This window comes from Vicugna pacos, chromosome 12, assembly GCF_048564905.1.
Source record: "Vicugna pacos chromosome 12, VicPac4, whole genome shotgun sequence".
NCBI lineage: Eukaryota > Metazoa > Chordata > Mammalia > Artiodactyla > Camelidae > Vicugna > Vicugna pacos.
This window is the reverse complement of record NC_132998.1, coordinates 65,507,842-65,530,535: the sequence shown is the minus strand read 5'-3', so window position 1 is coordinate 65,530,535 and position 22,694 is coordinate 65,507,842. Positions and strand designations below refer to the sequence as shown.

At 59.0% G+C, this 22,694-nt stretch overlaps 1 long non-coding RNA gene across 1 annotated transcript; it reads left to right on the top strand.

Annotated features, from left to right (window-relative positions):
• Positions 1-8,980: 8,980 nt before the first annotated feature.
• LOC140700533 (uncharacterized) lies at positions 8,981-10,355 on the top strand. The gene is made up of 2 exons (XR_012078946.1): positions 8,981-9,125; positions 9,889-10,355. It is a non-coding gene; the product is annotated as an uncharacterized lncRNA (long non-coding RNA).
• The last annotated feature ends 12,339 nt before the right edge of the window (positions 10,356-22,694 follow it).

Here is a 22,694-nt window from a genome sequence, read left to right as displayed (position 1 = left end):
CCCCATAAGCACGGAACTGTAAAACCCATTTCTCGGGGAATTTAAAACAAGATGCCGACAGAAACGCTGCACCTGAAGACTGTGGAGCACGGACGAAGGGCTGAGCTCTCTGCGGGGCTCAGACGGGACCTCTTCCCGGCCTTCCGCCGCTCTCTGCCACCTGGAGGGGAAGCAGCCACGGACCACACCTGAGTGCGCAGGTGAGTCTGTGCGCCGGTGACACCTGCTCTGTGACACCGGGGGTGGGGCTGGGTTTGGCCCAAGGAGTGTAGCTTCCTCATTTAGAGGAACACATAATGTTTGATACATATAGTTTTATTTTTAATACGTTATATTGAAATATTTTATATTAAAATAAACTCTATATATTATAATTTATAATATCTAAAAATAATTTTTAAAGTAAAAATGTGTTTTATCATATATATGAAGATTGTATATGTATTATATTGTATATGTATACACAGTAAAAAATAAAAAAGATTTACTAAAACATAAGAGAATAACAAAATAAACAAAAAAAAATATGAACTTAAACGAATGAAACAGGAAACAAAGAAATAGGGTCGTGAGTACCAAAAGCTACCACTTTATCAGCACAGCAGAGCCGACGCTGCTCTGGCAAGACTGATGGAAGGAGGAAGGGGGCCACAGACAGACGTTATTGAGAGAACAGAAGTCCAACCGCACAAAAAATAAGAGGCTTAAAACTAAGGCAATACTATGAACAACTTTAACTCAGTAATTAAAAACACGTAATCAGAGTGGAAGTAACTATGAACAACTTTACCTGAAAAATTGAAAACCATCATCAGAGTGGATGATTTAAACAGAATGTGCCCAAACTGTTCCAAAAAGATGGCAAATATATAGATATGTAACTGTTAGATGTAAAAAGTGGTTTACACTTTTAACTGGCATTTCTGCTTCATAACCAGAAAAAGAATTTCAAATTTCCTCTCAAGGATCAGAAAACTCCCATTTTATGTCAGATTTTTAAGAAATTAGGGAAAAAAAGTTACCAATTCTTTTCATGAGGATACTGTATACCTGAGATCAAATTAGATGTCAATTATATGGCAAAGAAAAAAATTTTAATTTAGTTCTGTAAGTAAATTCTGTTGCAAAAAATGTGTTACAGCTCGGTGTGACAGCCCAGTTGTGACAGCAACCTGGATCAGGGCGAGAAACCCAGCAGCACTGGAAGAGTTGGAGAACTCAGGTTTATTACACTAGCAGGACCACGGCAGTTAACACTCCAAGCTCTGGACCCCGTCCTCAGGGTTACACAAGCTTTTATACGCTGCCAGTCTACTCCTTGCAACATCATATGCAAATAAGGTATAAAAAGTTGACCAACCAGGAACAAGCTTTGTAGGAATAGCCCAATCAGGAGTGAGAGAAATAACCAATCAGGAGTGAGGGGAATGGACCAATCAGGAGTGAGGGAAATAACCAATCAGAAGTGAGCTCAGGGAACCAATAGAATTTTAGGGGTAAGTAAGCCATTTCAAAGGCAAAAAGTGAGATAGGGCCTCTGGGCCAGGGAACTGGATGGTGCCGGCACGAGAGTGGGGGCTCTGCTGGGTTTTTCTGGGGGCTTCCCACCTCAATTCAAAATTCATTAATAAAAGATAAACCAACCAAACGTAGAAATGTGTAACAGGACGCGTGGGCCCTTCCCCCGACGTCCGTCAGCCGCTCCCTCGGCCTCTCTCACGCCTGCACTGACGTGAAGACAAATCTGTATTTAATATACATGAGACATAGAGACGTTTTCTTTGATCTACATGTTCATTATTTTCCTTCAGATTATAACCCACGTCTGTGGCCTCTGCCCGTCCTGGGGTCCCAGGCCTCATGGGTAAACCTGCCCTGATTTTAATGTTGTAAAATGTTTGAAAATAGTTCTGGGCAAAGAATGCTTCATGGTTTTGGTTTTGATTTTATGAAGTGATTTTCTTTTCTTTCTCTTTAAAATTTGTTATTGAAGTGTGGTTTATTCCCAATGTTAGTTTCAGGTGTGCAGCAAAGTGATCCAGTTATACAGATACACACCTGCATTTCTTTTCTCAGATTCTTTCCCATTAAAGGTTATTACAGGCTACTGAATCCAGTTCCCCGTGGCTGCAGTAGGTCCTTGCTGTTCACCTGCTTTATATGCAGCCGTGTGTGTCTGTCAGTCCCCAGCCCCCGACTTGTCCCTCCCCACCTTCCCCTGTGGTCACTGTCGTTGGCTTTCTACGCCAGTGAGCCTGTTTTGGTTTGTAAATAGGATCTGATCTGCAGGTCAGGGCCACCCGCCCGGAGGTGAGTCAGAAGGAGCGTCGGGAACAGAGCCTCAGACGTCTCAGAGGAGGCTTTCCCTAGACTCTTCTCTTGGCCAAGCGCACGTTTACGTTTCTAAAACCAGCCCTGCGGGCAGCCACTTAGGAGGCGTTTTCCTGCAACCGCGGGGGCCCTCGTCCACCTCGCAGCAGGGGCTCTGCCCCACACAGCCGCTCTGGGACAGCAGTGGGGGGACGCTGAAATCATCGCCCTGGAAGCCAGGTGGGGGCTCAGGGTCCGGGGTCTTGGGGTCCACCCTGAAACGTGGCTTTGGCCGATGCCACGTTTTAAAGGAGAAACGAGCAACAGGAAGGCGGGGCGGGAGTGGCCAGGCTCAGCTCTGCCGCCAGCCAGCTGCGGGGGCCCGGGCGGGAGGGAGGCCAGCGGGCTGCTGGGGCAGCACTGGAGGGCTCCCCACCCGCGGGAGGACAGGCCCAGGCCGCCCTGTGTGGCCCCAGCCCCCACGGCTGGAAACCGACCAGGGCTGGCACCACTCTGCTCCCCGAGGGGGCCTGGGTGTGCGACACGTGCGGGGAAGCGCCTGCTACTCCCTCAGGCCGGGAAGCGAGGCCAGCCTGCCGGCAGCCGGGCGGAGAGCAGAGCTGACGCGGGAAAACGTGGGGGTGCAAGAGGAGGGCCGCGCCCCAGAGCTCAGCTCGGGTCCTGCCGAGTGAAAGAGCTCAAGAGGAGCCACAGGAGTGAAAGCAGGTTTATTCAGACACAGGCTCCGTGGACTTAGCACAGGCGTCTCAGTCGGCAGGGAGGCGCGGGGGTGACAGTGTCTAGGGGCTCTGTGACTTCATGTGGTGACGAGTGGGAGGACTGTTCCCACCACTCTGGGGAAGGGCCGGGGACCCCAGGCCGCGCCCACCCTGCCCTTTCAGGGTCAGCCTCAGAGCCGTCAGGGCGCCTGTGGGAGCGCCATTCACATGCTGATACACCACCAGGAGCAGACCAGGAAGGTCACGGTCGCCTGGGGGTCAGCTCCCGCCATCTTGTGCTGACGGCTGTGCCCTGCCCCTTCCCTCCTGTCTCAAAGTCTCGGAGGAGCCAGACCCACACGGAAGGCCCCGGGCCTGCTCCGCCAGGGGCAGCCTGGAGACGTCACAAAACTGCTGGAACGAAGGAAGAGAAGCAGAAGAGATGACCGCCAAGAGCAAGCCCTCGTGGGCGTTTGACACACAGGCGCCACGTCCTTGACTGCTCACCTTGGGGTGAGTCGCCGTGCGCCCTTGACGGGCCTGGCGCTCTGTGTAAACCAAGGAGGTGACGGGAGTGGGGCCCTTTGCTTCCGAGCTGCTCCAGAGACCAGGCACGGCTGGTCCCCGCTGCGTGGCCCCGACCTAGCCGGCTCGGCCCCTGGAGCCCGGGCGGCCACGGGACAGGAAGCCCAGCTGCACGGCAGACCTGGGCGGGGGGCAGCCAAGAGCCGCGCGGGGCCTCCCCCGCAGACTCGGGGACGGGGCCTCTAGGCGCGGGAAGTGAAGTCTCACAAACCGGAAGAAATCAGAGGCCGTCTTCATGACCTAATAACTCAGGAAGTTCTCTTATGCACAATCAGGAACAAAAATTTTTTAAATGACCTTGAAAGGAAGACTCTTGCACTGCCTACCACAGCCCCCGGGAAGGGGAAATTCAAACCACAGACGGAGAGGTGCCTGCAGTGCGCTGACACCTGAGAAAGTGTATCTGAAACACGCAGAGGGTTCCTGTAAGTTAGGAAGCAAAACCCAGTCGTCTCAGCGGGCCCCTGGGTGGAGGACAGGGTGGGTCGTCCCAGAGAAGGGGACTTGGCGACCTAGCACAGGACGCGTTCTCTGTTCATCCAGGAAATCAAAACTCCAATGATGCCGCATTGCAGCCCAGGGTGAGCGGAGGGCAGGTCTCCGGTGAGAGGCCCCAGGAGCCGGGGGTCGCGGGGACCCCAGGGGAGCAGCGGAAGCCAGCGCCAGCCCCGTGGGGGACGGTGATGGCGTCTCCTCACGGGGTGAAGCAGCGCAGGAAGGAGGGTCCCACGGGGCCGGCTGTCAAGGGCGAACAAACCTGCCTGAACGCAGTTGCTCCTCGGGTGGGACGTTACGCAGCTAAGATGCACGGAGGACGAGTGTAGCAGCTTCGACAGCTCAGACGCAGGCTGGATTTCTTTCTTAGAGCAACGTGTACAGTGAAATGTACAAACGAAACTATTTATCTGGTTTGCAAAACACAGGAACCTAAGCCCACCTCGCGGATACATACGAAAACCTGAGCACAGGGAAGTGGGGTGTGCGGCCGCGCTCGCTCTGGGGCTCTCCCGGCTCCAGGCCGAGGGCCCGGAGGCAGACGGGATTCGGGGCGAGGGTTCAATCGCGTTTGATTTCTTAGGGAAATATTTAAAGCAAATATTTCAAAAATGACTAAATCTGAGTGTTAGGGAATGGCTGCTTGGTGTATTATTGACTTTTCTCTAGAGTTGAAATGTTTCATTTTTAAAAAGGTCAGAAGAAACACTGTTTATATACTAAATAGAGACTTCCCGGCTCCTCTGTCACCAGAGAAGGGTCCCCGTCCCTGCCCAGCGCGGCTGGGGAGACGAGGCTGGCGCCCAGGTTGAGACCAGAACCGGACTCCTCCCCAGTTCATGCTTCATCCCGTGTGTGTGTGCACATGTAGACGCGTGTGTGTGCGTGCATGTGTTTGCTGTGGTGGTTCAGCGGTCCCCACCTGCCTCCCCTCTGGAATGAGGCCCACAGGAAGGGGACACTGTTGGGGGCTGTTGCCCGTTGCTCAGGCCCCAGGACCTGGGACAGTGCCTGGCGCTCGGTGGATGCCGGGTGACTCGTGGGTGAGTGTGCACACGTGTGCCCTGCTGTGTGACTCCACTCAGTCCAGTTTCAAATCTGTCTTATGACCTGGGTTTCCTGGAAACTCACCTGCAGTCATGTAATCTGCCTGGCTCGGAGCCCCTGGCCCCCAGGCGTGTCCTCACTGTGTGCTGTCTGGTGGCCCCACATTCCCGGAGACCCCTCTCAGCTGCTGACATGGATCAGGAGGTCTGCCAAGGAGCCGCTGCAAACAGGGGAGCCACGGGGCGAAGCACAGCGTCTGCCTGTGGGAGGTGCAGGCGACAGGGAGGCAGGGGGCCACAGGGAGGCGGGGGCCACGGGGAGGTGGGAGGACCACGGGGAGGTGGGGACCACAGGGAAGCGGGGACCATGGGGAGGCGGGGGACCACGGGGAGGTGGGAGGACCACGGGGAGGCGGGAGACCATGGGGAGGTGGAGGACCACGGGGCTGTTTGGCATCGTCAACACACCCAACTTCAGCTTCTTAACCCCCTGATAAACCAGTGACACTTGCACGTCTAGAACCTTGAACTGAACCAGGTCCAAGTGTGGGTGAACGTGGCTGAGTTAGGTACACGGTGAAACGGGAGGCTTGCCGAGCCCACAGCAGCACAAAAGTTGGGGGAAGAAAGGATTTAGAAACCCCGAGGGGCAGAGGCGGGAGCCACACAGCAGTGAGAACAGGGAGGTCGAGTGAGGGGGTTCGAGGACCGGGAGACACCGAGACAGACGCGTGTATCCAGAGACGCCGGCCATTTCCAAAAGGGCGCTGCACGCGACACGTGCCGTCACTGCGGCGAGGGGAGGCTGTCTCACACGGAGTCAAAGGGACACAGAGACAGGGGCAGCAGGCGCTCCCTGAGCCTCGCACGGTCCCCAGGAGGCCTCCGGGCGCCGGGCCGCCGGGGGTTTTGGAGACAGTGAGACGGGCAGGGCTTGGATGCTTCGGCGAGCCTGTCGGGCCGGCGACAATGTTCAAAAGCTGGAGATGTGGCAACTGAAACAGCTGTGAGGTTTTCAGGGAAGTTGCCCGAAACCACTTACAGCTTCAGGCAGGAGACAGCGGGGTCCGTCTCACGCTTCCACTGAGGCCGTGGGAAATCCTCCCTCGCCCAGAAATGCCCACGCCGGCCCCTGTCCATCCGGAGGCTCGTGGCGGCTGGTGCAGCCGTGTTCTCCAGAACGTGCACCCGCGTCCCCGGGCACCAGGGCAGGGGAAGCGAACCCCACTCCGGCCGTGCACGCAGCGCCCCGAGCACCCGCCCAGGCCCACCCTGAAGGCCACCGCCTGGGGACACGCAGTTCCGGGTCCCCTTCATCAGTGGCTCCCCGCTGCCCTCTGGACTCCCCGGCCCCGGTCGTGCACCCAGGCAGCCCTCCTGGGGCCTCCCAAGCACTGCACATGCCTCTCACCTCAGGACACTGGCACCTGCTGTAGTTCCCGCTATCAGGCCTCCGGTTCCCATTCTGCGTGTGGCTGGGCCTCTGCTCTCAGGCGCAAGGTTCAGGATGCTGACCGGGCCCCCAGCCGCGCTCTGTGTTCTCTGTCTCCGCTCTCCTCACTCTCGGTGCTGCTGTGGCCTGTGGGCTGGGCCGCTGGCCTGTGTGCTCCCCGAGGCAGATCCTCCAGGCACCTGTCCGGCGGCAGGGCCGAGCATCCCGCCTGTGCACAGTGCCGCCTGCATCTAAAGGACGGGCCAAGACTTCCTGAGCCTCCAGAAAACTGCTGTTCACCCGGCCCTCCCCGCGGGGGCTCGGCGTCTCCAAGCCTGTTCAAGGGTCCGCTGTCCAGGGCCTCTGACCAGGACGCAGAGCAGGCTGGGCCTTGGGAGAGCCTTGGGCACACCCCACGCCACTGGACTCAGCACGACCTTCTCCAGCCCCGGGGCCGTGGCATCCAGGAAGGGCTGTCGGCCTGGGGTCAGCATCCCGCTCCCAGACGCCAGGGCGGGAGTCCGCCTCTCTCCACATATGCTAATGAGCTTCCAGGAAATGGAAAAGAGAACAGAGAGTTCTTAAAAGAGTTCTTTTTATAGCTCTTCAATTTATGTGTATTTATCAACTATGTACCCATCACTAAAATCTCTTTGGAGGGTTTTCAAAAATTAAAGAATTGCATCTAAAAATACCGACCTTGGTATTAAGCTCGCAGGGATGGCTCCCGGGTCCCAGCGACGTCAAGGTGAGGACGCGGCAGCCCGGGACTGCTCGGCGGCGGCGGGGACGCAGGAGAGGCGTCTCGCCCCCTCGGGGGCAACAGTCCCGACGTGACCGTGCCCGATTCGGCAGGCACAGTGGGAGAATCTGAAATCCACGCGTTCCCTCCACTTTTCGATGTTTGTCTGTTCCCTGCATGAGCATTCACTGATTCAACAAACACCGGGGGCAGCCCCACCCCAGCGCCGGGCAGCCATGGGGTGGACGGGGAGCCCCACCCACACGCGGCCCTGGCCGCTCAGAGCTTGTGCTGCGCCAGCCGGCCCCTTAGAGGATTCCGTCTTTCCTTCTGTGAGAACTGCTGAGAAGGGGGAGGGCGGCTCAGTGGTGGAGCGCCGGCCCAGCGTCCACAGGGTCCTGGGCCAGTGCCCAGCACCTCCATCACGAAAATTAATGAGTATGCCCAACTACCTCCCCCACACAGAAGTTAAAGATAAAAACTGTGCTGGGATTTTGAGATTTGCAGATACTAGCTACTATATATAAAATGTAGGCTACATGCTTCTACTGTACAGTGCAGGGAACTATTCAATATGTTACAGTAACTTACATTTTAAAAGAATATTCGTATGTCCCTGTATGACTGAAGCGTTGTGCTGGACACCAGAAATTGACACAGCATTGTAAACTGACTACATGTCAACAAAAATATATACATAAATTTAAAAAAATAAAAAATTAAAAACTGTCGAGAAAAGGATGGCCAGGTGCCAGCAAGTCTGAGGGGCCCTAGCTGCACCCTGGGGCGCGGGGCCGCCCCTCCCTGCGCGGGGCTCAGGCTCAGAGCACGCGGCCCTCACCGCAGAGCTGGACGCTGGTGGCCGGACGTACGAGGACGGACCCTCCCTTCTCCTTTCCTCGGGAACAGGAGCCAAGCTGGGCTTCCCGAAGGCCAGGGGCCCCCTGAGCCCAGAAAGGCAAGAGGCCCTGGTCTTCAGAAGCCGAGGGAGGGGCGCTGGGTGCAGGAATCCAGGTGGTGACCTGGACCCAGGGGTCCCTGGCGCTGGGGGAACCAGCTGGGGAGGTCGGAGTCTCAGCCGAGGCCACACTGTCCCCGTGGTCTCCAGGGTCCTCAGGGTCACAGCCAGGAGAGGGGGAGGGATCCGCAGGTGCTGAGAAGTTTCCGGAGGACATGTGGCCATGGGAAGCCCACATCTTAAATGCAGGAACCAGCGGAGGTCGCCAAGGAGGGCAGGGCTGTCCCTCCTGGAGTGGGCGCAGACAGGAGGTGAGATCACACCTTCACTCTGTCCCCTGAGGGTCAGGGAGCTCAGGGATGGTGGTGGGGGGCTTGGCTTTCCAAGTGGCAGGAGTCCTGGGGGCCTGGGAGGGGATGCAGCTGGCCCTGGGCATTCAGCAGAGGATCGAGGGCCCGCAGCGTGTGGAAAAGTAGCGGACTCCACGTGTCCCCTGAGCTCAAATCAGACATTTGCTCTGCAGGAGTCCCCTCGGGGAGGTAGCCAACGGGGGACATCCAAGGTGGAAGAGAGGCGAGCTCTGAAGACTGGAAGCCCCATTCACAGTTCACAGTGGTCCCCACTTGACACTGCAGGCTTTCTGGGATGGAGGGGTTTGTCCTCACCGTGGACGCCTCGGCATGGAAACACCAGGAGCCTTGGTCCTCGCACACCCCACCCCCTGGGTCTTGCTCACGGATCGCTGGCCGCGGTGCACCTGCCCACAGCGCCTGCTTGGCCCTAGAGGTTTAGGCAGTTCACGCCATGTCCCCCGACATCTCTACTGGGGCAAAAAGAGGTGCCTGAGCCCAGGAGACCCCCAGACGGGCAGAGGGAGGGGGGTTTGCCAGGCCTGCCACCTGGGGCGCCCTGTGCTCTACAGAGGAGAGGCCTGGCCCATTTGCAAGGGGACTCGGGAGACCTTGGCCACCCACCCTGCCGGCAGCCGCCTTGGCATCTCCCACAGTCCTCTGCCTTCCTGGGCCCTTTCCCTGCACACACAGAGGGCAGGGTGAACCCCGAATCTGAGCAGAGCCTGGAATCTGTGGTGGCACTGCCTGGGAGGCAGGAGACAGGCCTGGCCCAGTTGGCCATGATTAGGGGGACAGTCCTGCCATCTCACCCCTCCCAGCAGGTGCTGTTCCTGTCCACTGGTCCCCTAGGAGCCTACATGGTGCTCGGCACCTGTGCCAGGTGTGCGGGCAGGACGCTTGGACCATGGCGCCCTGCCCAGCAGGCAGCCACACCAGCTCACCTGGAAGGCACAGGGCCACTGGGTCTCAAGAGCCGTGACAGTGAAGTGTTAGGGGTCACGGAGAGGGGAGCCGAGGTGCTGCAGAGTCAGGGATGTCCTCTGGGCAGATGCCGGGGGTCGTGAAGACTGTTCCCAGGGAGAGGGAAGACGAGAAAAGGCCTGTCCTGGTCTGTATCTGTTCCTGAAATCCTAAAATCTTGCTGCATGTGCCTCTGTGTGTGTGCACGTGTGCCTCTGTGCCTCTGTGTGCGCATGTGCACGTGGGTGATGCCTCTCCATCTCTCCCCGCGTTGCTCTCTCCCCCCAGGCAGCACATGGGCATCCGCAGAGTCCAGCCCAGTCCTGGTGTCCTGATTCCCTCACCTGCTGTTCCCGCCCACGGCTGCTCCGTCCTTCCTGCTCCTCTTTGCTCCAGAACCTCATCCAGGGCACTGCCCCCCGCTCTGTTTACATCATTCCCGTTCAAGCTGCAGAACTGGGAGGCGCACTTGCCCCTGAAAAGCACCTTCAGTGACAACAGCTTCTGCCCTTCAGCCAGGTCCCCACGGCCCCTTCCCACCGTCTGGAGACTTTTGTCACCCGCAGGCCCCTCTGTAGCAAGAGGGACTTAGCCACGTTCCATGGGAGAACGTTTCCTACTTTTCAGCAGACAGAAGGCTCTGGAGATAACATGCTTCTTAAATATTCAAAAATTATGTATTTAGGCGCTACCAACTGCAGAGAAAATATGCATATTAATGCGCCCATAATTGCATAATAAGCACTTACTGTCAACTGCCTCTCGCTGCCCTGCACTCTGTCCTCTTTATCTTAAAAAAACTTCAGAGACCATGACCATAAACACTACAGTCGATCAAGCAGCAAGCGTCGGGCAATGTGGAATCAGGGCTTTGCCTGTGCACAGGAGCCACACGTCTGGTCGCCGGGGTCGTGGTTCCGCCTGGGTGGCGGCATTTGGGGCCTGGGAGGGCCCAGGCTGGAGCCACGTGGGAAGGTCAGCGGCAGAGGATGCAGGCGGAGGCGGAACCCACCCAAGTGTTGAGTAATTTGGGCGAAACCTGCGATTCTCCTTCTCAGGGTTTTCGGGGGCGGGCAGGGCTTTTCTCTTAGAGGAGCACCATAGGGCCGGCTAGCCTCATGTTCTCTTTTTAATACATTGCCCTCCAAACGCACAAAGTAAAGAAAAGGGGAGAAAAAGCCCCACTCCCCTCATAGCTGGGGGCCACGGGACCCCAGGCTGGCTGCAGAGATGCAGCGGAGCCTCTGCCTTCTCAGAGAGGACCTGTAGAGGGCGCGGACTGGTCAGTGCTTCCCGGGCCCCTTCCCTTCCGGGCCTGGAAAGGCAGACGAAATACTGGGGGCGCAGCTGCCCTGCTGTGTGCAAGAAGGGCCGTGGGCGCGGCCGATGGGCGGCTGCCTCCTGCTGGCTCGCCGAGCCGCCGCGTGTTCTGGGCGGGCTCTCCCTGACCCTCTTCTGTTCGAGAAGCGCAGGGCCCTGACGCTGTGGGACGTACTCCTGGGCGAGGCCTCCCACCCGCGGGTTAGCGGGAGTCAGCAGGTTCTCAGCGTAGACGCTGGTGTAACTTCAAGGTAGAAACATCAGTCTCAGGTGTTGCTGGTCCCCACCGTCCTGAGCCTCTGACCGCTCCGCGGGCAGGCCTGGGAGGAGGGGAGCGGGCACGCGCTGTGTCCTGGAGGCCGAGGGGCCTGCCGGCTCCCACGGCGGGACACGGGGGCCGTGCCCTCCAGCGCCCGCCCAGAGCTGTTTCCCCAAGCGTTGCTCAGAGTCTGCGCCTTACCCCCCGCCCCCGACCAAACCTCCCGGGGGACCACCAACCGCTGGGCGATATCTGAGGCTGTGCGGTGTCCCCGGCCCTTGTGCGCCCACCGGCCAGCTCTGCGCGGCTGGGCTGCACGCGGGGGCTCCAAGGGGCCGCCTGTGGCCTCCCCGCTCTCCTGAGCACCCTGTTGTCTCCTTCTCAGAGCTCTGCTCGGGGCCCTCATTCTGCGCAGCAGAACTGGGCTGAGGGGCCAGCAGCTCCCCCCGGCCCGTCCTTAGCCCGGGAGCTAACGCGGTCCTTTCCCACGTTTGCGGAAACATAGAAAAGGCGGGAGTTTCCCTCATCAGGCTTGATCCGGGGGGGTGGGCCTGGCAGTGCAGAGGCTGGAGGAGCCCCCGCCGCCCCTCAGGGTCCACGGGAGCCACACACGGTGCAGGTGCTCCCCGGCTTCTCCGCCCGCGCCCAGCTCTGCCCCAGACGCCCCGGTCTTCACTCTCCCTGAGGCGGGACGCCCCATCAAAAGACCGGCAGGACCCCCAGCAGGGCCGCTGCTCTCCTGCCAGCGCCACCCGGTTCCCGGACCTGGAAGCTCTATCTCACTTTTTGCCTCTGAAACAGCTTACTTACACCTAAAATTGTATTGGTTCCCTGAGCTCACTCCTGATTGGTTATTTCTCTCCCTCCTGATTGGTGCATTTCTACAGAGCTTGTTCCTAATTAGTCAACTTCGTTACACTTCATTTGCATAGGGTGTTGCAGAGTGCAGCCTGGCAGCCTATAAAAGCCTGTGCAAACCTGCAGACGGGTCCAGAGCTTGGAGTGTTAACTCCTCCAGGCCTGCTGGCATAGTAAACCCGAGTTCTCCACCCTCTGAGTGCTGCCTGGTCTCTCGCCCGGATCCAGGTTGCTGTCACAAACTGAGCTGTGACACAGTTTTTCCTGCAACATCCCCTGGGGCCTCTGTCTGGCACCAGGACGGGGTCTCAGACCCGGGTTTGGTCCGCCTGGAACCTGGAAGGGCGCTTGCGCTTAGCTGTTCCTCAGGAACGTCTGCAGGATGGTGGAGGAATGACAGACAAATGAGTGAGCGGGGCTAACCTCCCTGCAGCCCAGGGGCCCCCTCCTCCTGGCCCTTTCAGGTCCACAGACCCCCTGTGAATCTCTCAGACTTTCTAGAACCCCCACCCCCATTTTCTCCCATGCTCCCGGCCCAGGAAAGCTCACTGGGGGACCCAGGGGGCGCTGGGTCCATGCCCATCTCTCTGCAGCCCCTCACCCAGCTGCCGCCCTGCGTGACGTTAAGACCCACAACCCCGACATCCAACAGCAGCCAGCAACCAGGGAAAGGACGAGTCAATGACAAGTGAATGATAAGTGTTAAAATGAAATTTCAAGTTGCTTAAAATCCAAGAATAGAATAGAATTTATTTTTTAAAGAAATGCCTCCAACAGCCAAGTTCGGCAGGCAAGAGCCGAAGCCAGAAAAATAATAAATAAATAAACAAATCTGTCTTTTGATTTCTCTGCCCTGGAGGCGGTGCGCTTGGTCCCAGGACGTGGCTGTCTTCTGCTAATTAGCCTCGTCATGGCTGCCAAGAGCCTCCCGGCTGCAGCGACATGGCCAGGTCTGCGGCCGCCTGGGTCCCGGAGAGGAAGTTCTGGAAGCCGATTCCCTCCACAGAGCAAATGTGGCTCGTGGCTCCCAGATGGTGCCAGGGCCCGGAGCAAAGGCGGCTCCAGCTCCCGACTCCTGCCTCCTCTTGTGGGGACACGTGGCTCTTGGCATCCAGCGTCCGCAAGAAGAGGGTCCAGATGGTTGTGTTCTGGGTGGGTTGGGTGCCATCCAAGCAAACGGTGGAGAAGCTGATGGCCCAGGTGGGTCCTGGAGAGAAATCACAAATGCCCGTGTAGCGCTCTGCCCACGGTGCCTTCTCTGGGCTGAAGTCCCTGTTAAAGGAGATGCGGTCTGTGTGTGTGTGTGTGTGTGTGCACTTGTGTGTGTGCATGCGTGCACCTGTGTGTGCATGGACACCACTGAGAAATGCATCCTCATGGAATTCAGGTCAAGAAGCTGCCCCTTTGTGTGGTCTGGAGGGTGGACAGTTGGTGTGGTGAGAGGACAGGGCTTCAGGGAAGATGATTACAGTGGAAACCAGGGTGATGGAAGAGCAGACTGTAGAAAAGTGTGACTCGTGGGGGGTCTAATAAGAGCCCCAAATTGTATGAAGACCTGGAGAGCTGTGGGCAGCCCCCACCATGGCCACGGCCCCCACAGACAGAGGCCAGCATCTCAGGAGGTGGGGTGAATATTTGTAATTCCAAGGGGGCCGCCAGGGGCTGACCCAGGGTCCTTGCACTGGACACGCCTGCCGGGCAGCAGGGCCCAGCTCCCCGGGGGCAGGGCTGGCGGGGTCAGTTCCACCTCTGGCTGGGTGAGCACCATGAGGCCTTTGGGACAAAGCACTGGGCTCGGGGCCCAGGGCTGGAGGCCTGAGGGTGGACCTGGATGGACCCAGCTGCCCCCTGTCCCCTGACAGTGGGAGCACATCCCCCAAAGCTCCGGTGACAACTGTCACACCCTCATTACCCTCCCGGCCACGCCGTCAACCCCCATCCCCACGCAGGCTGTCTGCCAAGTGCCTGTGCGCTCACCGGACCCTCCAGACATCGGTCACTCCCTCCCGTGTCAGATCAGGAACCGGACAGTGAGTGACTTCTCCACGTCCCAGCGCTGCTCAGAGGCAGAGCCAGGACCAAGCCCCGGGTCCCCTGCCCCCCAGCCCGGCCCCGGGGAAAGCAGGGGCCCTGGGGCCGAAACGTGCCCAGGACGCATCAAGCCTCCGCAAAGCCTCGTCTGAAATTCCACTAATAAACATGAACGCCAGCTTGTGAGGCTGAAGAAATTAAAGTCAAGACGAAGACATCCCTGTGCTAAGAAAATGCCCCAGGACGCCCTGCAGACCAGCCAGCCCCCGCGGTCTCGCGCCCGGAGCACGGGTCACTGCTCCCTGCACGGGGCCACAGTGGCAGCTGTCATCACTGTAGGGTCAGGGGACAGAGACGGGGGACACTGAGAGGCCACACCCGGTCTTCCCAGGGCCGCTCAAGTGCTACACGGGCGTTTTCTGGGCCCTCGCCCCTCAGACTCCCTGTACCGCATTAGACGCCGTACAGGTAGTTTAGCCTGTACTTCTCTCCATGAAATTTTGGTCTGATAGATAAACACAATTTACCAAATGTAAGTGATTTAACTTCCATGGTCTTCTAATATTTCTCATAAAACTTACAAATCGGAAAAAGGAAGCCCTTGTTCTCAGAAAGTAAAGTGGCTGGAGTGACACCTCCCAGGGTGGCCTCCGGCCTCTTGTCCCCAGGTGGTCTGTCCTAGCGGAGGGGTTCGGGGTTGGGGGCAGGGTAGGTGGTGACAGAGCACATACCTGGGACGCAGCAGGGATGCCAGTACGGGCTACACGGGTGGCCTGTTTTTTGGTCTAAAGTAATGAAACTCAACCTGTAAAACTCCAGGACTCCCTCTCTGGCTCTCTTCACCTAGAATGACGATCTCCAGCTCCGTCCATGTTGCTGCAAGTGGCATTATTGTATTCTTTTTTATGGCTGAGTAGTATTCCATTGTGTAAATACACCACAACTTCTTTATCCCGTCGTCTGTCGATGGACACTTAGGTGGCTTCAGTGGTATATCACTCATAAGTGGAATCTAAAAAAAAGGAAAGTAAAGAAAAAAAGAGGACACTAATGAACTCGTCTACAAAACAGAAACAGACTCGCAGACACAGTAAACAACCTTACGGTTCCCAGGGGAAAGGGGGTGGGGAGGATAAATTTGGGAGTTTGAGATTTGCAACTGTTAACCACTATATAAAAAATGGATTTTTAAAAACCACATTTCTTCTGTCTGGCACAGGGAGCTATATTCAATATGCTGTAATAACCTTTAATGAAACAGAACATGAAAACAAATATACGTATGTGTCTGCATGACGGGGACCGTGCTGTGCACTAGAAATGGACACACTGTACCTGAGATTTAGGACTCCCCCCCATCACAAGGTCTCCCCGAGTCTCAGTTTTGAACACTTCACAGGAAGGTGAGTGGCTCGCAGGCCGGTACTGATAGCCCTGCGAGTGTGTGAATGAGGCTGGCCCCTTTCTGGGGCGGGTGTTGTTCCCAGAAAGGGGAGAGGCTCTCAGGTTGGTGGTCACACCGTAGATGCCCCTCCTCCTCGGGGGACACCCGTCCTGCCTGCACCCCTCAGTGGGCCCCTGCAATCCCCGTGCATTTCACAAACCCCCACAAACGTGCGTCTGTCCACACCACATACCGTGCTGTTTCAGAGTCTCGTGTTCACGATGCACTGTGTGTGATTTTGCAGCATGCTCGTTCCCTCTTGACTTTTCGCTGCATTACGGTTTGAGACTCAGAAGTTGGTGCACGTGGCTCGAGTTCATTGTTTTTAACTGACAAAGTGATCCCGAGTGTGAACGAGCCACACACTGGGCAGAGGGGCGCATGCTGCACTGTGGGGTCCAGCACCCTCGGTGGGGCCGCCCCGGCCTCCCGGGCCCATCTCCTTCCCTCTGCTCCTGCATCGACACTTTTTTTCTGCAGGAGGAGGGTTCGTGGTCCTTGTTCATTTCACATTTATTTGTGGGCGTTCTTTTTCTGTTTGGGGCTTACCCTGTGTGTGGAGTCACTCCTCTAGAGCCTCGGCCCCTCCCTTGGCCCCGGCCCACATTGTCACATGTCAGTCTGACTCTTACCACCCGATTCTTCCTTTCTTGAGGGAGAAATAACTGCTGCCTTTCAACGACCCAGACACGCGCCTTGCTGTTGAGTTTTCTTCAGGCTTCTCTTTAACACTGCCCCGGATTTATTTTCTTTTGTACTATTCACGTTTCATTTGGTCCCTGCGAAGACCTAACTGTTTTCCATCCTCTTTCTAACCCACCGCTGGTGCCGGCGCATTGCTTGTGCGCAGAGATGTTCACAGACCCGGCTTCCGTGTTGACGTCCCTAATGGAACCGTCCTGTGGCCTCCGTCTTGGGTCCACGGGAGGGGGATAGAGAAAGGTTTTTTCTCGGGTTTGTCAGAACCGTCTGGGATTGTGGGCTATTGTTTCCTTTTCAAAAGGGCTGTCTGGAGCATCAGTCCCTTCCAGCTGGGCTGGTGGCTTTACACACAAACACCGGGCTTGCCTGCAAGGAATCCAGGGCATTTATCCGCCTTGATCGCACACAGGTGTCTGGCAAGAGGACGATTTATTGAATTTTTAACTGTCAGTTAAAATAGAGATTATTGAACTTTCTATTTTGGTACCTTTCTGAGCAAGGTCGATACCAAGACGCCTGTCACCTGTCACCCCCGAGCTGATATTCATAATCCAAACAATCCTGTCTGTCAGGAGAGCGAAAGAAACACATCCTCTCTGCCTCCCCGATGACACACTGAGACAGACAGGCAGACGCCTTGGGCTTCGGGAGAAATCAGACGGAGAACTGATGGCACAGCCAGGGTTTCTGCCCCGTCCTGGAGCCGGGGCCCTGGGGCCACCCTGCGGGACACACACCCATACCCTCAGCCCCTGCTCGGCTGATCTGTCCTGAGAGCCGGACAGACCTGGTGTGAGGGCCGCCTGCCTCCTCCCCAGCCGACTCAGGCAACCGCCTCACTCCACGGGGAAGGCCTTCCGGGTCTGCGATCTAGGCTTGATGATGTCAATAATAGCAACAATATACACACCGCAAAGCGTGTGCTTGAAACGTGCAAAGCACTGGCCCTTTCCACCCAGAATCTACATGGGGCTGAGGCAGGCGAGGCAGCCGGCTTCAGGGGTCTGAGCAGGGCCCCGTGTGGGATTCAGGGAGGGCAGGGTGGAGAACTCAGGAAAGTGTAGCTGACCTTGCCTATCTGGAGGTGTTCAGCAGTTGTTCAGCGGGATCAGGTGCAAAGGACACTCTCATTTAGGGGAACACGAGAAAGGGTTAGCACGAGGTAGAGCCGGGGAGATCAGCCTTGGCTGTCAGACCTCAGGTGGAATTTGAATCTGGCAACTGGGCCGCCCTCAGAGGTTCCTGCCCCAGGAGCCGGGAGGTGCCGGGAGGTCTGGGCCGCTGCGAGGTTCTCCCAAGAACCCACGAAGGGAGCTGGGTCCTGCTGCCGAGTCACCTCCCCACGCAGGGACCCCCCCCCCACCGCCTCGTGCCCACCTCCCTCTTCACCAAGCATCCCCTGAGCCAGAACGTCCCCAGAGGAGCTGAGTGGCTGGGACACTTGGTCGTCGCAGCTGTGGCTCTGCAATCAATCACTGCTGTGGCCCCTTCGGTGTCTTAGGTGAGGTCACAGTTGACGCGGACCAGTGTGAACAGGCTGCTCGCACCCCCAGGACGGCAGACGGGGGCTTGCCGTGCCCTGCCTTCCCCGCTCCCAGCCGACGTGGAGGGAAGGGGTGGGCTGCATTCTGGCCTCGGCCCTGCCTGCCCCACCGAGTGGAGGGTCCTTCCAGGGGCCTTGTCCCACACCAGGGGCCTCCCACGGCCAGGCACATCCACAGGGAGGTGGGGAGAGCAGAAAGTGAATGTTTTGCTTAATCATAGAGATGCGGGGCCAGGCAGCACTGGCCAGATCTCCACACCCACCTGTCTGTCTGTCTGTCCACGGAGGATGCCCACCGAGGTTCCCTGTGGCACCTCTGACCCAATCTGTTAGACCCAGACTCAGCTCTTCCCCAACCCACACCTGCCCCGCCTCCCGGGCCCTGTGCCCCCTGCGCCCCCACCCACATCACTCAGGCAACAGTCCTGCATCCATACAGCCCCCTCCCCACCACCCAGCCAAACCTCACCGGGACCACTCCCAGCTTGGTCTCCATGTAGACACGCCCTCTGGCTCTGGGTCCGGCCAGAGGGACCTCCCCCGTCCATCCCCTGGTCAGCTCCTGGACGGATCTGCTGAAACTAGTCCCCCGGCCTCTTCTCAGCCCCAGGTCCCGCAGGGATCCTCCGGGCTGCAGGGCAGCTCTGACTCCCAGCTCCCTACCCTGGCCCCGGGCTGCTGTCCCTGGACGCTGTCCTCAGCCCTGTCTGATGACCCCCACCCTCTCCTCTGTTTGTGGGTCCCCCTCCTTAGAAGCAGAGGGTCCTCAATCCCCCCACGGCCCCAGCTCGGTGCTTTGCACGGGTGGAAGGTTCCTGAGAGAGTGAATGGACCTATGTGGGGGCCATCAGCCCTCATTTCCTCAGACCTGGAATCCAAGCTTGGGGCTCACTCGGCTCCCCACCCAGAGCCCAGGGGCTGCAGCTGCTGTGAGTGTCCCTCATCCCCCACGGCCAGGGGCCCTGACTGCACCTGGGGGGCAGCAGGCCTCACGCAGGAGGTGGGCAAGTTCTAGACCCTGAAGCAGGGAGAGTAAAGCTGAGGTTGCCCCCAGGGCCGTGGTGCGAGGGGACGGGACAACTTCCTGGGGCTGGAGGACCCAGGCCTCCACGAGAGCCCCCATCTAGGGAACCCCACCCTCATGGCTGCTCCGGGGGAGGGGTGGCTGTGCCTCCGCGGTGGGGCTACCCTGCCCTTCCCAGAAGGCACCTGGCCGGGAGGGGACGGTCCCCAAGAGGAGAGGCCTGCCACGCTCTTGGCCCTGCGTGTCCCTCCGCCTCTGAGCAGCCCTGCTCTGCCCCTCACGTGGTCTGACCACACACCAAGGGCCCTCCTGGGGCGGCCGGAAAGCCCTGGTGTCCGCCCAGCATGGGGCAGCGGGGGGAGGCCTGTAGGCATGTGTCATCCACGGGCCAGGCCCCTGAGAGCCCCAGGTCGGACATTCTCCTGGGAGTGGGCTGAGCTGTGAATCCTAATTCCTTTCCATTTTGATCTAAATGACATTTCAAGCTCTTAATTCAGGGCTCAAGCGATGGCCCCGGGCCCGGGCCGGCCCCTGCACTCCCTGCAGACAGCAGCGAGCCGGGCCAGGGCCCGTGCCTGCTCGGAGGGACCAGCGCTCGCGCTAAAAATAGGCCAGCAGCCGGGGAGGCCGCCGGAGAACCTTCCGTTTTAATATTTCATGTAACTTTGAAGTCAGGTTTAAATATAAAATTGAGCTGAATGACAACAAGGCAGGGCGCTGCTCCGGCAGCGGGGCCTTGCGGGGCCTTGCAGGGCCTGATTCTGCCGTGAGGACAGCACCGCTTGTGCCCTGGACACACAGAAAGTTCCAGAAATCCGCAAGGCCACCTGGACGCAGCCTCCTCGGGGCATCCGCGTGCAGACCCGCCCCCAACATAAAGGGGGTTTGGCGACCAGCGCCAGCGCTCCCCGGGAGCGTGGGCTGAAGGCCAAACCCGCACCCAGTGGTCATCCCAGACCCTCCACGCGGCCCGGCGCGGCCCGCCTCCCGGGCTCTGACCCCCCGCGCGGCCGGAGGAGGGGAAGCGCTAGGGGCCCGAGAGCCAGAGTCAGAGGAGCCCTCTGGCCGCGGAGCAGGGCGTGGGGGCCGCGGGGGACGCTGGCGTGGAAGCAGCCCAGCCTCGCCGGCCACACCCTGTGGGTGGGGCGCATCTTCCCCGCCCCAGCTCCCAGAGCCCCGGGGAGGGAGGGCGGGACCAGGACGGAGGGGCCGGGTCTCTGACTCGCCGAGGGGTCCGGGGCCCGTCGGGTCGGTCAGGTACCAGCTCCCGGTTTCCCCCACCCGGCTGTCGGGGGAGGGGCACAGAGAAGCCCCCTCCGTCCGGGGACTGAGGGAAGGCGGGTGATAACAGGTGACCCTGGCACGTGGAGACCCTTTACTGTCATTGCCCCCGACTCACAAAAGAGCAAATGAAGGACCCAGGAGACCTCACGCAGGAATTTCCAGGCCGCCAGGACTGAGGGGCAGGTCGGGTCTTCCTACCTGGACCAGCCAAGGAGCCTGGTGCCCCGCCCCAGCCCCTCTCCCCGCCCCTCCCTCCCCAGCCCCGCCTCCCCAGCCCCTCCCTCCCCAGCCCCGCCTCCCGGCCCCTCCTTCCCCGCCCCGCCCCGCCCCAGCCCCTCCCACCTCCCCGCTCCTCCCCCAGCCCCGCCTCCCCAGCCCCTCCCTCCCCAGCCCCGCCTCCAGCCCCTCCCACCTCCCCGCCCCTCCCTCCCGCCCCGCCCCCACCCCCTCCCTCTTCCTCCTCGGCTCTGCGGCCCCTTCTCTAGCACCTGGTCTCTGTCCGATCACAAAGGGCAGCCCTCCCGCGCCCCGGGAGCTCAGCCCCCAGCCCCACGCCCGGGCCTCTGTCTTCAGGACGCGTGGCTCTGCCGACTTTCACAAAGGCCCTCCTCCCTCCTCCGCGGGGGAGACAGCATTTGGGCGCCTGAGTCCGGGCCCTGTTCCGGGTGTGCTGTCTCAGGCGGCACCAGCATCCTCACGCCGGCAGGTCGGCACAGTGGCTGTTAGGGGGTCAGGGGTCTGGAGGCGGGTTTGGGAGGAGAGCCTTTGTGAGTAAAAGGCCACACGGACGCTGCCCTTCGAGGCGTGGGGAGAAGACAGGGCTGCGACTGCATCCTGAGTCCAGACCCGCTCCCCACCTGCCGGAGCTGGGCTCAGCCTCTGTAAACGCAAACTCATGGCGCCAAACTGCTGCCTCAAGGTCACTAATGAGAACGGCCTCAGGGGGGTCCCGGAGGCCTCTGCCTGCGCCTCTGCCAAGAAAGCCCACCTGGAAAAGGCGGTGGGGCCAGGACGCACTCCAGGTGCAGGGAGGTGGCACGGATCCGTGCGGGGTGCAGGCGCGGGGCCCGCCTTCCTGAGGGCTCTCCAGCCAACTTCCTCCAGGCCCAGCCCAGCTCCCCCTGCAAGCTCCCCACACCCCCCTGCGGCCTCTCAGGCCTCTGCTCACAGACCCCCTTCCTGGAACAGCACCCCCTCCACCCTGCTCCCCAAGGGCACCCCCTCGCCTTCCCGGCCGGGCCCAGGGGTGGAGACCTCAGCGGGATCTCCGAACGCTTTTCCTCCTCCTTCTTCAGAGTTGCTCCGCTCTCCTGGTCCCTGTGCATCTGCTCCCATTGTGTTCCAGGCCAACCCCCGTCAGGGCACCACTCAGGAGTCAGCACAAGACAGGTCAGGTTGGAATGACAGGTTGATGGGTGAACAAAAGATGGGGCCTGAGTGCAAGTCCAGGGGCTGCTTTGCCACGTGACCAGAAGGAACCTACCATTAGTGCATCGCGCGAGCCGGGCGTGCGGGTCTGGACGGGTGTTGGTGGGGGGCATGTTGGTGCGGGCAGCGCAGAACACACGGGACAGCCAGGCTGATACAAGAGGGCGGTGATGGGAAGAGACAGCCCAGGGCTCCCGGAGGAGGGGGGTGGTTGGTGGGAGACAGGAGGAAGGGAGGCCGGAAGGAGGACCAGCACGGAGGACGCTGGGGGGAGGTGGAGAGGCCTGGGGGACGGATGCCCTGGACTCAAGCCTAGCCGGTGGCAAACTGCAGTGCTGACCCCCACTCGGCCCCCGGATGCCAGACTCTCTGGGCTTCGGAGTCAAAGGAAATTTGTCCTCTTAATGGTAACAGATGGTCAGATTGCTCCCAGAACATCGCTGTAATTCTCATTCTCACCATGCACATTAGGAGCGCCTGACACCCTGCAGCCTCGCTGACAATTATTTTAAGTGTCCCTGTCAAATAGGTGCAAGATAGTAGGACAACAGTAGTATGATTGTGAATAAAATGAAAATGAGTTTGAGCAGCTCTTAACACTTCCTCTCCCTTCAGCTGCCTATTTATTTACATCCTCTATTAATTTTGCGTTTTCTGTTACTATGCACCCTGCTCGTGTGCAGGACTGTCTCGTCCACTGTGTTACGAATGTGAGACTGGGGCTTCCGGACATGCTCCCAGGCAGAGCGCGCTGCGGGGCTCAGGCGGGCTCTGGCCAGCCACGGCAGCCGGCTTCTGAATAGGCAGGGTATTTGGAGCTGGACAGTCTGTTTACTTTCAGTGATATCCGCACGCTCATTTTGCACATGTGTCGTGTGCATGCACGTGTGTGCGCACACACACACATGCGCGCACTCACACACGAGGCCTTGATTTATACTGTGCGCAGTTCGGGGATTCCAGGCCAGAGCCCCTGGAAAAGCTGGCGTCTCTGAAAACCACATGTAGAATCGGAGGAACAGACACACCTCAGACCCCCCCACCCTTGGCCTCTGAATGCTTCCTCCTCGGTGCGGAGGGTCTGGCTCAGGGGCAGAGCGCATGCTTCGCCCGCATGACGTCCTGGGTTCAATGGCCAGTAACTCCATTTAAAAAAAGACTAAACCTAGTCACCTTTCCCCACCCCCCCAAAAAAGAATGA